The sequence below is a fragment of the Pelodiscus sinensis genome, chromosome 3 (genome assembly GCF_049634645.1).
Source record: "Pelodiscus sinensis isolate JC-2024 chromosome 3, ASM4963464v1, whole genome shotgun sequence".
In the NCBI taxonomy this organism is placed as follows: Eukaryota; Metazoa; Chordata; order Testudines; family Trionychidae; genus Pelodiscus; species Pelodiscus sinensis.
Genome location: NC_134713.1, coordinates 16,076,178 through 16,093,309, shown reverse-complemented (window position 1 = coordinate 16,093,309; position 17,132 = coordinate 16,076,178). Strand labels below are relative to the sequence as shown.

Sequence of the window (17,132 nt, the reverse complement as noted above, 5' to 3'; positions counted from 1 at the left end):
ACACAGGGGAAAATAAATAAATAAATAAACAAACAAACAAAAAACAAAAAAGAACACACACCAACCCTCACTCACAAACACAAGCTCAGCACACAGCAAGAAAGCCCCAATAACAACACACACTTCCCTCAAGAGTCCTGTATCTGCTTCTCCTTCACCTGGAGAACTCCCTCTCAAAACTCCCTGTTAGCACTCACCTGTTCGATTTTGAGGGACACTGCTGAGGTTCATCTGGATTCCACCTTTAATTCAGTGGGGTATACCGTCCTTATTTTCCTCATATAAAAATATATTTGACTGTGCTCCTCCTCACTCCCACCCCCAGCCCTGGCTATTTCCAGATAGGGTTAACAGGTAGCTTGGAGAGAACATTCTAACTACAGAGTAACCCCCACTTACTTTCCAGCTAGTTGGAGATACCCAAGAAATAACACAAACATGCACAATATATTCAGAGAAATTATATTAGACGGCACTGTAAACATAACATAGCAGCGCAAATCACTACTCTCAGGGTCACTTGTACCCATGTTGATAATACCCACAAATTCCCACAGTCATATAACCTCATATAGCAAGAGTAAAATTTACAGATGTCCATTGGTTCAGATACTATATAGGGGCCCCTGATGACTTTTGACAACAATATCTTCCATGGCACCAATAGGCAATTTGGCTGACTTGTTTCGTTACAGCCCAAAAGACTCATTTGTAGGATAAGATAATAAGTGCTTCCACAAGTTTAAAAGGCAGCAGATAATAAATCCACAAACCCCCATCTCTTAACCTGAGAATGCAGTTCAGGGTGTCGTGGGGGGAAGGGGGTGGTGCTTCATAAGAATTTCCCTGACAAACTAAAAAATAATGCACTCACAACTCCACAAATGGTCCTCAGGTTCAGAGATGAATTTGGACTCTTCAGCCACTGCACAGGGACTGACAATTGAAGCTGGCAGGCCTCCTCTTCATGAAGGTGTCAGGCTGCTTCCATTCCCAAGATTTCCCCTCACTATAAAGTGATACAGGGACCAGATGCAAATTACACAAATGATCCTAAAAACCCTAACTGCTATCCCAGATCTCAGGCACAATCACAGCAGGCCAGCAGCCCTGAAATAGAAGCCAGAACAGCACTTGCCACATGGTAACCAGTTGATCTAGGGAGTTAGAGAGTTTTCCCAACAACAAACTATAAACAGGGAATCACCCCAAACAGGGCCATGACCAAACTGAGGGATATTGCTTCCAGATATCCAGAGGCCTGATCTCAGGGGGGATGCTTCATGCAACCTGGGAGCCATTGTGGGTACGTCTAAACTGCACAGCTATTTCAAGATACAGGAGGTATCCCGAAATAGCTACCCTGTGTCTACACAACATGCCCATTATTTTGAAATAATTTTTGAAATAACAGGCGCTCTATTTTGCCCTCCTGGTTAACCTAGTTGCACGAGGGATAAGAGATGGCTCAAAATAGCACTTTATTTTGAAATTTGGCACTGTGTAGACGCGTCAAATTTCAAAATCAGCTATTTTGAAATAGATTTGAAATAGATTTGAATTGCGTAGCACAAATTGCGTATCTGATTTCAAGGTTAGGGTGCTGTGTAGACACACTCTAACTCACCACACAGCGAGTCCTTCCCTTTCAGTAGCTTGCTCCAATGTTCTCCAAAATGGCTTCCTCCCAAGCAGTGTTCCCAGGGATGGACATCTCACTGAGGACCCTCTCACCAGTCAGGCTATTACTTGTAAGGCTATTACTTTCAAGGCTTTTACTTGTCAGTCATTTTATTCTATCTCCTTCCTTCCTCAGACACCATTCCTCCTCTGAGCAAACGCACTCATGACCATGCAGGTACTCAGTTATACTCCCCCAAGCTCATCACTTAAAACAGCATCTGTCCTCTCTACCTCTAGGTTGCCTAGCAGACAGAGTCTGCCTTGCCCCTCTTGTCTGTCAGGGACAGTACACCTCTCCCTGAATTCTCAGTGCAATGTCCCAGGAACCAAGGTAAGCTCCTTGGGGGGGGGGGGTTATTTGCATAATGTTAATATCTGAAGACCTCAGTAAGTATCGAAAGTTAAAATGGTGTGTTGTAAACTACATAAAGACAGTTCCTCTTCCCTGGCCCCCGATGAGTCAACAGTTTAAGATGCTAATCCTGTACATATATATGTGTAATGCTGACAGGACGAATTGAAACTGGGATTTCTGGAGCTTAAATGTATGAGCCTCTACCACCTGAGCTAAAAGCCAGCTGTCTCTCAGTTAAGTCTATAAAGCAGATTCATTATTCTCTGTATAAGTGATGCTAGTGCCACTAGGGCCGTGTCCAGACTCAGGAGATTTTTCGGGAAAAGTAGCCTTTTCCCGAAAAAACTTCCCCTGCGTCCAGACTCAAGCCGCGTTCTTTCGAAATTATTTCGAAAGAACGCGGCTTTTCTTTCGATGGCGGTAAACCTCATTTCACGAGGAAGAACGCCTTCTTTCGAAAGTTCCTCTTTCAAAAGAAGGCGTTCTTCAATGTAAAGAGGCCGTCTTCGAAAGAGAGCATCCAGACTCGCTGGGTGCTCTCTTTCGAAAAAGCGGATTTTTCTTTCGAAAGATCCGCCTGCAGTCTAGACGCGATCTTTTGAAAGAGGCTCTTTCGAAAGATGCTTTCGAAAGAGCCTCTTTCGAAAGAAGCCTGCAGTCTAGACATAGCCTAGGTGGGAAAGTATACCACACCCAGAAGATGTATATGTGGGAGTTGTGTGTGTGTGTATGGTTCAATTCAGGGTATGTCTACATTACAGAGTTTTATCAGAAAAATGGCCATTTTTTCAAACAAAACTTGAGGAACATGCACATTGCAATCACGTTCTTTCGAAAGTAAATCGAAAGAACAGAGGGATTTTTCCGACATTGACAATCCTCATTCTATGAGGAAGAAACCTTTTTGTGAAAGAGCTCTTTCAGAAAAAGGCGTGTATGGACGGGGAGGAAGAGGTTTTTTTTCGAAAGAAGAGGCCTCCAGGAAATAGCACAGGTACCGTGGTGACCACTCCATCCAAAGTAATCACAACTCTATAGTTCCTGTCTCCTGGTCCCTCTTAAAGCTGCAGGTACCCTGGACAAGCCTTGTGGCAAGATGCCGGCTTCAGAGCAGCACCTCACCATGCGGCTCTCCCTGCCACACGTATTGCCAGCCATGGCCAATCCTCAAGCTCCCCGTGACCACCCTGGCCCTTGCAGGGAGCTACCCCAGAGGTCCCAGGACTCGCCCAGGGGAGCAAGAGGCACGCACCATCCCGGTCCAGGCCGGAGACCTTTTCACTCCTTGAACTGTGGGGCAAGGCAGAGGCCTTGCAGGATCTCCAGTCCAAGCACAGAAATACGGACATTTATGGACGGGTGGCCGACTCCCTTGTGGAGCGTGGTCACCCACCCCGGAGCTTGGAACAAGTCCGGAGTAAAGTTAAGGAGCTTCGCCAGGGATATGCCTGGGCCACAGAGCACAACTTGTGCTCAGGGGCAGGACCCCACACCTGCCCCTATTACAAGGAGCTGCACCAGATCCTGGGGGGTGGAGAAACATCTTCCCCACCCATCCTGGTAGTCTCCGACCTGGAGACCCCCGTCATCACCCTGCCGGAGGTCTCCACACAAGACACCTGGGAGGGATCTTCAGGAAAGTGGTCTCACTTTGTCACACACACAGGGCGGGGGAGGCAGGCGCACAGGGATAGGAGAGAGAGTGGCTCAGGCTGCTCATGCTGGACATCATGCTACGGCCCGTGCACATGCAACCACGAGCAGCATCAGTGTGCGGCATGCGGACACAGCAGGCAGCCCCTGAGCACAGGTGGGGTCCTGCTGCCAGGCTCAGGGGAGGCCACACACGTCCTACCATGGGAGGAAGGGGCAGCCGAGGTTGAAACAGGTTAGCCAGAAGGGTGCAGGCATGATCCCACATAGGCCGAGGATTGCCGCACACAGCACGCGGGCATGCCTGCACGTGCGAGGCAGCAGCCACTCCCATAGACAGCGCTGCGAGCCACACCTGTGTGTGCAGACCCTGGGAGGCCCAGGCTGCTCCCGGCTCCTCTGCCGCCTGTGAGGGGATCCCACTGTGGGTGGACACATCCCTTGCCTGCTTATCCATGGGCCGGGGGGTGGGTGGGAAGTGGGCAGCATGGTCATCTGGGCATGTTGGGGCCCCTGTGAGGCATGTCCTTCTGTGCAGGCCACACATGGCCTTGCACCTGGGACATCCCCCTCCTCTTGGCCATGGACTATTGGTCGCCGCTCACAGAGGAGGGCACGGCCTCAGGGACAGTGTGTGCAGGGATGACTGACCACCTCTCCCTCTGTGTGTTCTCCACATCTGGACCAGCCAGGACTGAGGGCTGAGCCGCACCACTGCAGCCACCCGCCAGAGCCCAGGGGACCCGAAGGTGTACCAGGGTCCAAGAATACCTCATCTGTGTCCTGCGCAACATCCACCAGACCCTGGTGCACAAGGTCCACGAGGACTTGGAATGGTGGAACCGTGCCTGGGACCAGTTGATGCAGTGGTGTGACACCATGAGGGCCGTCATATCCTGCATGATGGCACACCCGCCTGATGCCGCCGCTTCAGGCTTCAACCCTTCTGCCCCCCTGCAATGCCCATTCCCACTCCGCCTGACCCCCCTGCTATGCTCCTGCCCCCTCCCCCATGTGATGTCTATTTCCCCTCCTCCTAACCCCCCTGCCAACTTTGTCCAGTCCCCCCTCCTGTTTGCCCCCCTATGCTCCCTGGACCCACCCAATCCCAACTCTGACGAGGTCCCCGCACCCGAGGTGGCACATTGAGATGCCCCTCTATGTCCCTCCCATCCTGAGCCCCCCTCCCAGTTATGAGCCCCCCCCCCCTTGCCTATCTTTTCTGAATGTTTCATAAATACAAATATCATTTTTTCATTTTTTGGAAAACCAAACGTGTGTTTATTGAGAGGTCAGTGAAAGCGCAAAGGCAGGGGGTGTGGTGGGGAAGGGGTAAGGCTGCAAGCCAGAGGCCCCTGTTGGGAAGGCCCTAGGGAGAGTTACTGGGTCCTTGAGAGAACCTCTCCCTCAGGGCCTCCCAGATGCGCACCTTGGCCTGATGGGCCATTTGGATGACAGCTGTCCTCAGCTGCTCGAATGCTCGCCCCTCGTGGCCAGTGTCTGCCCCCCATCCTGGGAGAAAGGCCTCTCCCTTCCTCTCTGCAATGCTGTGGAGGACACAACATGACGCAACCTCCTCGGGGATGTTTTGCTCCCCCATGTCGAGACGGGTCAGCAGGTATTGGAAATGTGCCTTGAGGCGGACAAAGGCACACTCCATCTGGATCCGGATCTGGTTCAGGTGGGCATTAAATTGGTCCTTGCTGGGATCCAGGTGTCCGGTGTATGGCTTCATCAGCCACGGTATGAGGTGGTAGGCCGTGTCTCCCACGATGCACAGTGGCATCTGCACATCCCCAACAGCAAGTTCTCAGTGGGGGAAGAATGTGCCCACCTCCCGCTTGCTATACAGGTTGGAGTTTCAGAAGACTCGAGCATCGTGTGCCCTTCCTAACCATCCAACAAAACTGTCTGTAAAGTGTCCCCTGTGGTTGACCAGGGTCTGCAGCACCATTGAAAAGTATCCCTTTCAATTTATGTACTGGGCTGCTCGATGGTCAGGTGAGCGGATTGGGATGATGTCCAACACCCAAGGATCCACCCTCTATGATGAGCTCCTCCCCAGCAACAGGGCTGTGTGAGGCTGAGACAGCACAACCCCCCAGGGATGGGGCTTCCCTCCCACCGCCACTCCACCCCCCACAGCGTCCAACCCCCCTTTCCCAAGGGCCCCTCTTTCCAGTACTTCCCCACCCTCCACTGGACTGCAGCTCTAGAGTGCCTTACCTCTGTGAGGAGAGCCCCAAAGGTGGACTTCCCCATGCTGAACTGGTTGCCCACCGACTGGTAGCTGTCTGGGGTGGCGAGCTTCCATATGGCAATGGCGACCTGCTTCTCCAGGGGGGTGGCAGGCTGCAGGTGGGCATCGCGACTCCGGAGGGTGGGGGCGAGCCAGGCACATAGCTCCAAAAAGGTGGCCTTCTGTGTGCACAAATTTTGGAGCCACTGCTGGTCGTCCCATCGCTCCAGGACCAGCTGGTCCCACCAGTCCACACTGGTGTCGAGCCTCCAAAAATGCCTCTCCACTGTGGGGTGCAGTTGCTAGAGTATAGCCACAACACCCAGGGAGAGGGTCCCCAGAATAAGCTCAGAGTCCAGCCCATGCAGCTGGAACAAAGTGCTGCAAAAACTGCAGCATGTTTGTGTGGGGCCATCACACGCCCGGGGCAGCTCCGGCTCCTTGGCTCAAAGGTAAAAGCTGTGACATCCAAAACCAAAAGGGCAATTGCAGCAGACACTGTGAGAAGTTTGCTGTCCCTCGAAGAGGTAGCAAGCACGCAGAAGAAGCAGAGAAACGGCTGTCCAGGGGGATTCCTTTAAGCGCGTATCTCGGCAAGGCTCTGGTACCAGCACTCGGAAGAAACTGGTGACCTAAAGTCCTGTTTGAACTGGTTCCAGGTGGCCTTTTATGTGAGAGAGCGTCCAATCAGTCTGGATGCTCTCTTTCAAAAAAGCACATCACTTTTTTGATGTGCTTTTGTGTGTGAACATTCTCTTTACCAAAAAAATTATACCTTTAGAATTTTTGCAATGAAAAAGGAAAGAGAACTCCACCCCCCCCCCCCCCGCACCACCACCACCTCCTCAGAACAGCAAGTATCCCAGTGTTCAAGTGTTCAGTGCACTCACCTGGGATCCAGGATCAGTTCCTTGCTTCATATCTGCCAGAGCAGAGATTTGAACAGTTTGAAACCTCAGTATGTAACTTTGCATTTATCTGTATTGAAAAGACTTTTGTTTGAACGGGCCCAGCTTACCAAGCAACTGCATATCTGCACTGTGAGGAGACTGTTATACTGTCTCCACAATTTTAATATGCAACCTGTGAATTTTCTTTCGGAGGTGGTATGTGAATCATTAAACACAGCAGAAGCTGATGAAATTAGCCTCATGCTCTTTGTTCCTGGGTGTGGGGGGGGGGAAGAGGGACTCACCAGGGGAAGTTCTCCAAGAGAACTGAAGCTGAGAGAAAGAATCTGTTTGAACAGCAGACAGAAACTGCTTTTTGCTTCATGAAGCCATAATGTGTGCACAGCTGAGAAGTGCAGGAATGAGCACACTGAACCATGGCAATGATCTTTGTAGCTCAAACAGGAACCCTGCCAGAAGCTGCACATAGAGTTGTCTACAATCTGCATTTTTCCTGAAAATCCTGCATCACAAATAAGGTCTGTTAAAGGTCAGAAGTGGACTATGGTATGTTCTATTACTTGGGGATATATTCGCCCTTCACTGCTCCCATGCAATTCCTATTAATATCAATGGGAGCTAAGGATGCACAATGAAAGGCACTCAAACTGAATTTTTCCCAACACCAGGATGTGACCATGACAGAGAAGAGAAACTCATGCATTACTGAGAGAAACAGAAGAAAATGGAAACGCATCACCTGTGCATTTTGTGCATATCTGAGTAGTTGGCTGCTTCTTCAGAATCCAATCCTATAAAATGTTGAGTGTCCCTGGGCTCAAGGGAAGTGCACAGCACCCTATAGGACTGCATGGTCGGGATGTGAACTTCTGTTATAAAAGAAGTGGTATGAAACCCAAAGATTGTTTGGTTTCAGGAACTCTGCAAGAAGCAAAAGATAATTTGGAAAAAGCTTTCAGTTTTTGTTACATCCCAGGCCAGTATGCTGTCTAAAACAGAAGAGTGTTATAAAACCTTTGGCATAATCCAACAAACACACACTCAGCCATACCATATTCTTCTGATCACAGTGAGCCTACCAGAGCTGTATTTATTTTAAAATCTCCAGCATGGCTCCAAGCCTTAAAGGGACAGAGTACAGGAAAATATAGCCCTGACATCCAGACAGTTAGGCTTGTTCTGCAATACTATGTTAGACAGACATATGCTGCGTTAGGTTGAATGTAAAATGTGTGTATCCATTGCTATGAAGCCTTTTCTGTAAAATTGACTGCTGTACTCCATCCCCACGAGAGGTGAATTGAGTCAACCTTCACCTGTTCACATAGGGATAATTTAGATAAAGCACTGTGTAATTTCAAGGGGTTGGCCACTAGGAGGTGTGTCAGAGCGCTCTACTGTACAGCTGTGGAGAGCACTTTTGACTCCACTGCACCTCAGGCAGATACACAGGAAAAGCCTCAGGAACGTTTGAATGTAAGTTTCCTGTTTGATCAGTGTGGAGAGCTCACCAGCACAGCCAACCATGCCTGCCCCAAGCAGCAAGCACACTCCAGCATCCAGCATGGAGACATTGGCTTTGATTACTGTGGGAAGACTGGTGAATTCACCAGATTCCTGGTGAATCTGTGTAGGCAGAGCTCTGCACCAGCAGAGGAAATGCTGACATCTATATCAATATCACACAGGGCAGGAGGGGGACAAAAATCACACCGTAGGGAAGGGTTACTCGACTTTGGAAGCCCCGGGGGCTACGTTGATACTCACAGCACATGCCAAAGGCCGCAATTTAAGTGTGGTTGAACGTACATGCAAAAATAAATGCAAATATATGCAAATAGTTTCTTTCACACTGACGGGCATGAATACAAAGATTAAGGCAAGACAACACAACATGCAGGCCCTATTTACATCATTTCTGCTCATATTAATAAAATGCAATATTTACCCAATTTCCACACATATGACATCACTTTTAATAAGCAATGACAGTCCAGAAATTTAACTACTAAAATGAATATCAACAAAAGACCATTATATTGACTCGCTATTATGGAACGTTTTCCCAGTGGAAGCCATGTTCAAAGGATTCAACCCAAGAGCTGCATGTTGAGTCCTGCATAAACCGAAACCACACCATGGGCTGCAAACAAACAGATCACATGGGCTACATCTGCACTGCCGGTTTTGCTGGCAGCGAGTATGCAAATGAGGCACAGATTAGCATATCACTGTGCCTAATTTGCATGATTTATTCACGGCGTTTTTGCACAAAGGGTTTTTGCAAGAAAAAAAGTAGTGAAGATGTTTTCTTTTTGCGCAAAACACCTTTTCCTGCCAGATCAGGAAACCTCCTTTTTTGGGGCATAAGGATCTGGCGGGAAAAGGGGGTTTTGCACAAAAAGAAACGTCTACACTACTTTTTTCCTGCAAAAACACCTGGCATAAATTATCCAAAGGAGGCATGGTGATATGCTAATCTGCACCTCATTTGCATATTCACTGCCAGCAAAACTGGCAGCGTAGATGTAGCCATGTTGAGTAACCCTGCTGTATGGCTTAAATGCAATTTTTTTAGTGTCTAATCTGAGATAACCAATTGAGATAGTACTTTGTGGCATCCAGTCCTGTTACACAGAGGGTGCTCCCTGAAAAAGACTTTTTATGTGCCTGCAGAAGGCCCGGTAGTCCTCCATGGCAATCCTTAGGAAGCTACTGTGGAGATATTTTGCAGTCCTTTGCAGATTTCAGGAAAGGTTGCCTTATTCCATCCACTGTGGTAGAACATTTTTACCACATCACTCCAGTACTACATGTTCTGGCAACATTGTGGCCTGCAGCATAACAGTATAAGGACCAAGCCCTGAGACCAAATGCTTGCAACATCTGCTCCCTTTTTGCCTCTGTTACCTTCCAGAGAATGACACTGCATGTGGCTACCTACATGAAATATTGGAAATATTTCATAAGATCTAAACCTGAAACCGCAAATAATCCCCCCCATTTGCTGATTCCTACCAAAATAAAAGTTCCCCTGGATACGACGTGTTTGTGCTTCAAAGGGATCACTCCAGACCGCAGCTGGCATATCAAGAAAGGAGGGTGGAGCCTTGCTTCCTGTTCCAATCCTGTTCCTCTTCACCTCAACCTGGGACTTCTTCCAGGTTGCTATGGGACAGGGTTACCCCAGGTTGAAGCTGTTAATCCCAGTTATCTATAAAAAAAAAGCTACAGTAAAACTGTTCCTATCTTTCTCTTGTGAGCTTTCCATGCCGACTGGATCCTGCCTACAGGCCGGAATTTGCACAGGCCTGCTCTAAGGTGCCACAAAGACTATCCAATAAGCAAATGCTTAGCAGACAGTTGACACACTAGTCAACTGGTCACTTCCCCCCCTTGTTGAGTCTATCAGAAAGAGTGGGGGGGGGAGAAGGGGCTGCTTCAAAGTGGCAGTGCCGCGTGGAGCCTGGGGTCTGCCACTCTGAAATGCTGCGTGCAGCCCAGGGCCAGCTGGGGAGTTTCAAAGCAGCAACACCGTGTGGAGTCTGGGGTCAGCTGGGGACTCTGTTCAGTGCTACCACTTTGAAATACCGTGGGAAGCACAGGCAAGTGGGGCACAGCGCTCTCACCTTTGAAGCATAGCATCAGCCCTGGGGATGGTGGAGGCACCCTTATCAACTAATCAAATAGTCAATACAAATTGATTAATCTAAGTTTAACATCCCTACACAAAATTACTCATTGTTTTTGATGCTCCTAAAGATATGTACAACATGCACCTTTCCTGACCATCACATATTCAGGTCAGTGAATTGTCCATTGTAATCCACCATTGCTTAAAAGCTCGTTGAGAAGTACCCTTTGTGTACTCTTTGGCTAGGAGATGTACATAAGAACATAAGAATGGCCATACTGGGTCAGACCAAAGGTCCATCCAGCCCAGTACCCTGTCTGCTGACAGTGGCCAATGCCAGGTGTCCCAGAGGGAGTGAATCGAACAGGTAATGATCAAGCGATCTCTCTCCTGCCATCCATCTCCACCCTCTGACAAACAGAGGCTAGGGACACTATTCCTTACCCATACTGGCTAATAGCCATTAATGGACTTAACCTCCATGAATGTAGCTAGTTCTCTTTTAAACCCTGTTATAGTCCTAGCCTTCACAACCTCCTCAGGCAAGGAGTTCCACAGATTGACTATGTGCTGTGTGAAGAAGAACTTCCTTTTATTTGTTTTAAACCTGCTGCCCATCATATTATATCTATAGTTGGGGGTATTTTTTCCAATGTGCATTACTTTACATTTATACACATTAAATTTCATTTGCCATTTTGTTGCCCAGACACTTAGTTTGGTGAGATCTTTTTGAAGTTCTCCACAATCTGCTTCGGTCTTAACTACCTTGAGCAGTTTAGTATCATCTACAAGCTTTGCCACCTCACTGTTTACCCCTTTCTCCAGATCATTTATGAATAAGTTGAATAGGATTGACCCTAGGACTGACTCTTGGGGAACACTAGTTATCCCTCTCCATTGTGAAAATTTACCATTTGTTTCCTGTCTTTTAAAGTCAGTCTATGAAAGGATCTCATTTGTTTCCTGACTTTTAAAGTCTTTTAAAGTTTTTGGCTAGCTGTTCTTCAAACTCCTTTTTGGCTTTCTTATTACATTTTTACACGTAGTTTGGCAGTATTTATGCTCCTTTCTATTTACCTCACTAGGATTTGACTTCCACTTCTTAAAAGCTGTCTTTTATCTCTCATTGCTTCTTTTACATGATTATTAAGCCATGGTGGCTCTTTTTAGTTTTTCTATATTTTTTAATTTGAGGTATATTTTTAAGTTAGGCCTCTATTATGGTATCTTTGAAAAGTGCCCATGAAGCTTTCAGGGATTTTACTTTAGTCACAGTACCTTTTAATTTCTGTTTAACTAACCTTCTCATTTTTGCATAGTTCCCCTTTTTTAAATTAAATGTGTCAGTGTTGGCCTGCTAATTGTTAATAAATATAATATAATATAATATAATATAATATAATATAATATAATATAATATAATATAATATAATATATTGCCAAGATGTAGTGCCAAGATAGGATTATACATTCCCTCTATCGCCTCAGCACAATTAGGCTATTTCTACACAGCAGTGTTATTTCAGAATAAGGGTATATCTACACTACAGCACTAATTCGAATTAACTTAATTCAAATTAGTTAATTCGAACTAGTGCATCAAGACCTAAAAACTAGTTCGAATTAGCATTTTACTAATTCAAACTAGCATGTCCACATTGAGTGGACCCTGAACCGAGGTTAAGGATGGCCGGAAGCAGTGCCAGCAGGGCATCAGATTAGGATGTAGAGCGTGGAGCTGCTGTCTCAGGCTAGCTGAGGGCTGTGCTTAAAGGGACCCGACCCCCACCCCGGACAGACAGTTCTCAGGGGTTCCCTGCTTGCAAAGCAGTCCTCGCTTGGAGTGCCCTGAATGCCCACACTCGGCACATCACAGCACTCGGCCATCAGCCCGGCTGCACTTGCCGCAGGCTGCCATCCGGGGGCGGGGTCAATCGGGGGGCTGCAGGAGAGCTTCCACCCTGAGGAGCCCACAGAGCCACCCCAGTCCTCCCCATTGGGGGCTCGTACCCCATTCCTCCCTCACCTCCTTCCACCTACCCCTCCCTAGCCCCCCTTCCTGATGTACCAAATAAAGGACATGTGTTCAAAAATAGAAACTCTCTTTATTGAACAAAACTTGGGTAGACTGGGAAAAGGAGGTGGGAGAGGGGAAGACAGAGGGTGGGAGAGGGGAGGGCAACTAAAATGAGCAGGGGTTTGGAATGGGTCCCATATGAAGAGAGGCTAAAGAGACTGGGACTTTTCAGCTTAGAAAAGAGGAGACTGAGGGGGGATATGATAGAGGTCTATAAAAGCACGAGTTGTGTGGAGAGGGTGCATAAAGAAAAGTTCTTCATTAGTTCCCATAATAGAAAGACTAGAGGACACCAATTGAAATGAATGGGTAGCAGGCTGCTAGGGTAGGGGTCTGAGGTGGAATGTTTAGGCAGAACTACAAGCAGCTGCACACAGCTGCCATCTGGCAGGTCCATCAGGGGGCTGTGTGCATCCAGGAGGCCCTTAGGGAGAGCTTCTCCCCAGGGGAGCTGTGACACTGTTCCCTGGTCCACCCCAGTGAAGGCTTCTGCTTCACCCCTCACTTCCATCCTTCCACTTACCCCACTCTTCCCCCCCCCCCCCCCATTCCTGATGAACTTATAAATACACTTTTTTTTTGGCAAAACTTAACTTTCTCATTTTACAGAACTGGGGGAGGGGGGTCAATGAAATTGGGGCAAGAGAAGGGAAAGAACCTGGGAAAGGGGAGGAGAGAGGGTGGAAGAAGGGAGGTGGTGAGAACCTGGGAGGAGGGAGCTAGAAAGACAAAGAAGGGAGAGGAGAGGCTATGGGCTCGGGCTGGGAGTGATGCTGCCCTGTGTGGATCCCACCGTCGTGGGTGCAGGGGCCTCAGTGTCCACAGCGGGCTGGGGAGGGTGTGGAGGGAGAAGTAGGAGGAGGAGAGGGAGTGGTATGAGGAGCAATAGCTGGCGAGGGAGCAGAGGCTGGAGCGGGAGGATGAAGCATGCTCTGCACCAGGGTGTGCACATCACTGCACAGGGAGCGGCCCTGTGCAAGCAGCTCCCACCAGCTCTCCCGCTATGGTTGAAGGTCCTCCTCCATCCAGTGGTCGATGGGCCTGTGCAGGGCTCGCAATGCCACCAGGTGCTGTTGCTGGTATTCATCCATTGGAGGTGTGTGACTGCGGAAGCCTTGGGTGCTGGAAGATGTTCGGGGTGGTGCGGGTCGCCCTCCACTCATAGCTGGTCCAGCTGTGGAGAACAAAGAAAGATGGTCAGTCATCCCTGGGGGCTCAGTGCCTGAAGCCCAGCCCCCCTCTGCAAGCTGAGAGAGACAGTTCTCAGTGCCGTCGCAGCTGATGTGCTTGGAGCCAGGCCATGTGCACCAGGCCCCTGATATCCCTGGAACTGGGGGCTGCCCCAAGACTGTGGCCATGTGCATGTGCCGTGTGCCCAAGTGCTCAGTGCATGTGTGTGTGGAGGGGAGGGGGAAGGTCCCCTGCATCCTTCTAGAGGTGGCTTGTGGAGGGAGGGAACTTGTGGAGGGAGGGTGTCCCACCCTGGGTCTCCCACCCCAGGGTCAGGAGCTTAGCAGGTCTCTTCAGGCACTCTGTGGCCAATAGCCCAAGTCTCACGTGTCGCAGCCTGCTGGGGCCACGTGCCCAGGACCGGCACGGCACGTGCTCCCACATGCACAGGTTGCTGTATGATCCAGTCCAGCAAGGCCCAAGTGTGGAGTTCCTAGTTCTCCCACCCCCCACCTTTATCCCCACTCCCTGCATGATGGGAAAGTGATGGCACTCACACAATGTTCCTTCCCTGGCCTCAGATGACTCCTGGGAGATGTCCACAGGGAGGACTCAGGGCTCCTCGGTCAGCTTGGTGGTCAGGCTGGCCTCATCCAGGTCCGAGGCCTCAGTTGGAGTATTGTGTCCAGTTCTGGGTACCGCATTTCAAGAAGGATGTGGAGAAATTGGAGAGGGTCCAGAGAAGAGCAATAAGAATGATTAAAGGTCTAGAGAACATGACCTATCAAGGAAGGCTGAAAGAATTGGATTTGTTTGGTTTAGAAAAGAGAAGATTGAGGGGGGATATGATAGCAGTTTTCAGATATCTAAAAGGGTGTCGTAAAGAGGAGGGAGAAAACTTGTTCATCTTGGCCTCTGAGGATAGAACAAGAAGCTATGGGCTTAAAGTGCAAGGAAGTTTAGGTTGGACATTAGGAAAAAGTTCCTAACTGTCAGGGTGGTCAAACACTGGAATAAATTGCCCAGGGAGGTTGTGGAATCTCCATCTCTGGAGATATTTAAGAGTAGGTTAGATAAATGTCTATCAGGGATGGTCTAGACAGTATTTGGTCCTGCCATGAGAGCAGGGGACTAGACTCGACCTCTCGAGGTGCCTTCCAGTCCTAGTATTCTATGATTCTATGATTCCTCCTCCTTGTTGCTGTCGTCTGGGTGCCCAGCGAGGATGACGGCAAGCATCTCCACCCCGGAGTCTATAACTATGGGGGGGACATCCCCACCCCCCAAGATGAGGTCCAGCTCCTTATAATACGGGCAGGTGTGGGGCTCTGCCCCAAATTGGGAGCTGCCCTCCTTGGCCCTGGCATAAACCTGGTGGAGCTCCTTGACCTTTATCCGCACCTGTTCTTGAGTGCGGATGTGGCCTTTGTTCCCCAGGCTGTCTGCCAAGTGGCCATACACGTCCATGTTCCTGCATCTGGTGTGGAGATCCTGGAGGTTTGTTTCATCCCCCCAAACCTCAATAAGGTCCAGGATCTCTGCACGAGACCAAGAAGGTGCACATTGTTTGTGGCCCATGGCAGGCTCCTGAGAGCTGGCTGAATGCTCCTGGGGAGCAGTGGAGGGCTGACTGGCACCATCTGTCTGGCTCATCTTGGGCCGAAATGGAGTCAGGGGCAGCTGCAGGGTGGCTCAGGGCTGTCAGGCCTGCAGCGAGCTACAAACCCTTTCAGCAGAATCTGCAGCTTTAAGGGCTCCAGGGAAGGTGAGGGAATAGAGTTTTCCTGTGTGTGGCCAGAGCGGTCACTAGGGCACTCAAGGAAGAGCAAGAGGCCCCCTATTTTAATTTAGCCCCTATTCTCTGTCTACACAGTGCCTGTTCCAAAATAGCTATTTCGGAATAGGAGCTATTCCACATAGAATAAGGTTTACAGAACTCGAAATAATCTGTCCGGTATTTCAAAAAGTATTTGGAAAGAATGGTTTGGCTGTGTAGACACTCATGAAGTTATTTTGGAATAGTGGTCATTATTCCGAAATATCTTCGCTGTGTAGATATACCTTTTAGGGAACCTAATCATGGCAAAACCATTCATTCTGTCCTGCACGTTTCCCAGAATCACTACACTTCCTAGCAGAAGGGCATTGATTGCCCTGGCTAACTGGATCACTGCAGATGCCACAGTAGATTTATCCAGTCCATATTGATTCCCAGCTGATCGGTAGCACTCTGGCTTTCCAAGATTCCACACTCTTAAGCTTTCAAGCTATGCCACTCACTTCTCAGCTATCAGAACAGGTCTCATTTTGGCACTGCTGCACCTCAGAGCAGGGGAAAGCACTGCACACAATTTTATGAAAAGTTCCCTTTTGCATGTGAAAGTTCTTCCATCACTGCTCCTCAACCCATAGCTGCATAATTATGCAAACCCATCAGTCTGTCCTTGTTTCCCAGCCAAAGAAGTGGCGTTCCACCATGTCAACATGTGTGACTATCACCAATATCTGCTAATTGATCCACTCCATGTCTTTCAGCATGCCTGTTTGCATAGCATCACATTCTTTCATGTAGCGGCTCTTGGCAAGGCTCTGTAAATACTGCAGGATAATGTGTGAGGTGTTTACAATGTTCCTCTCACCACTGAAAAGCCAAGCAGGGTCCATGTTTGCCCTGCTATGGCATCTGCACTGCTAACCTGGACAGAGGAGATATGGTGTGAAAATAATTGTTTGCCATTGATTTCAACGAAGAAGGGAGGGTGGCAAGTACATCATAAGAGGCTCACACTATGTACCCATAACTGTGAAAAAAAAAATTCCCAAGAGGCATTAGGAGCTTAACCCAGAATTCCAATTGGCTTCAGGAACTACAGAATAGCTACCCACAACACATCACTTTGCATGTCGATGCAAGCCCTGGTAATGAGGATGTACTCTGCCAATCAAAAGCATATAGTGGGAACATGAAGAATCAAATGTGTTATATTGGAAGGCCATTGTCAAGTTTAATACAATCAAGCTAATTCTGTAGTGTAAACACACACATAAAAAGATTACATTTACATGAAACCACTTTAATGTGTTCTAACTTATGACTGCCACATTTTCTGCTATTTTTTTCTAAATAGCTAACAGGCTGTGATTAGGATATTAGCGTGCATACAGAATTAATGTGAGATGTGCAGAGAAGGAAACTCCATGATCACCTTCCCATGAAGCTATATGTTCATATAAAGGGGGTATCTAAATTATCATCCCTGCAAGAAAGCAGAACTGGAAAATAGTTCAGTTCAGTGAGATTTTATTGGTTGGACAGGATGTGAGAGCAATAATAATAATAAAATACCAGGTCCCTACAGTATCTGTTGGGGCAGGTAGAGATACTAGCATTCAGGGCATCAACCATC

At 48.4% G+C, this 17,132-nt stretch overlaps 1 long non-coding RNA gene across 1 annotated transcript; it reads right to left on the bottom strand.

Annotated features, from left to right (window-relative positions):
* Positions 1-4,959: 4,959 nt before the first annotated feature.
* Positions 4,960-6,979, bottom strand: LOC142827560 (uncharacterized). Its single transcript, XR_012902230.1, has 3 exons — positions 6,821-6,979; positions 5,918-6,112; positions 4,960-5,477 (listed from the first exon to the last, which is right to left on the bottom strand). It is a non-coding gene; the product is annotated as an uncharacterized LOC142827560 (long non-coding RNA).
* Positions 6,980-17,132: the final 10,153 nt, after the last annotated feature.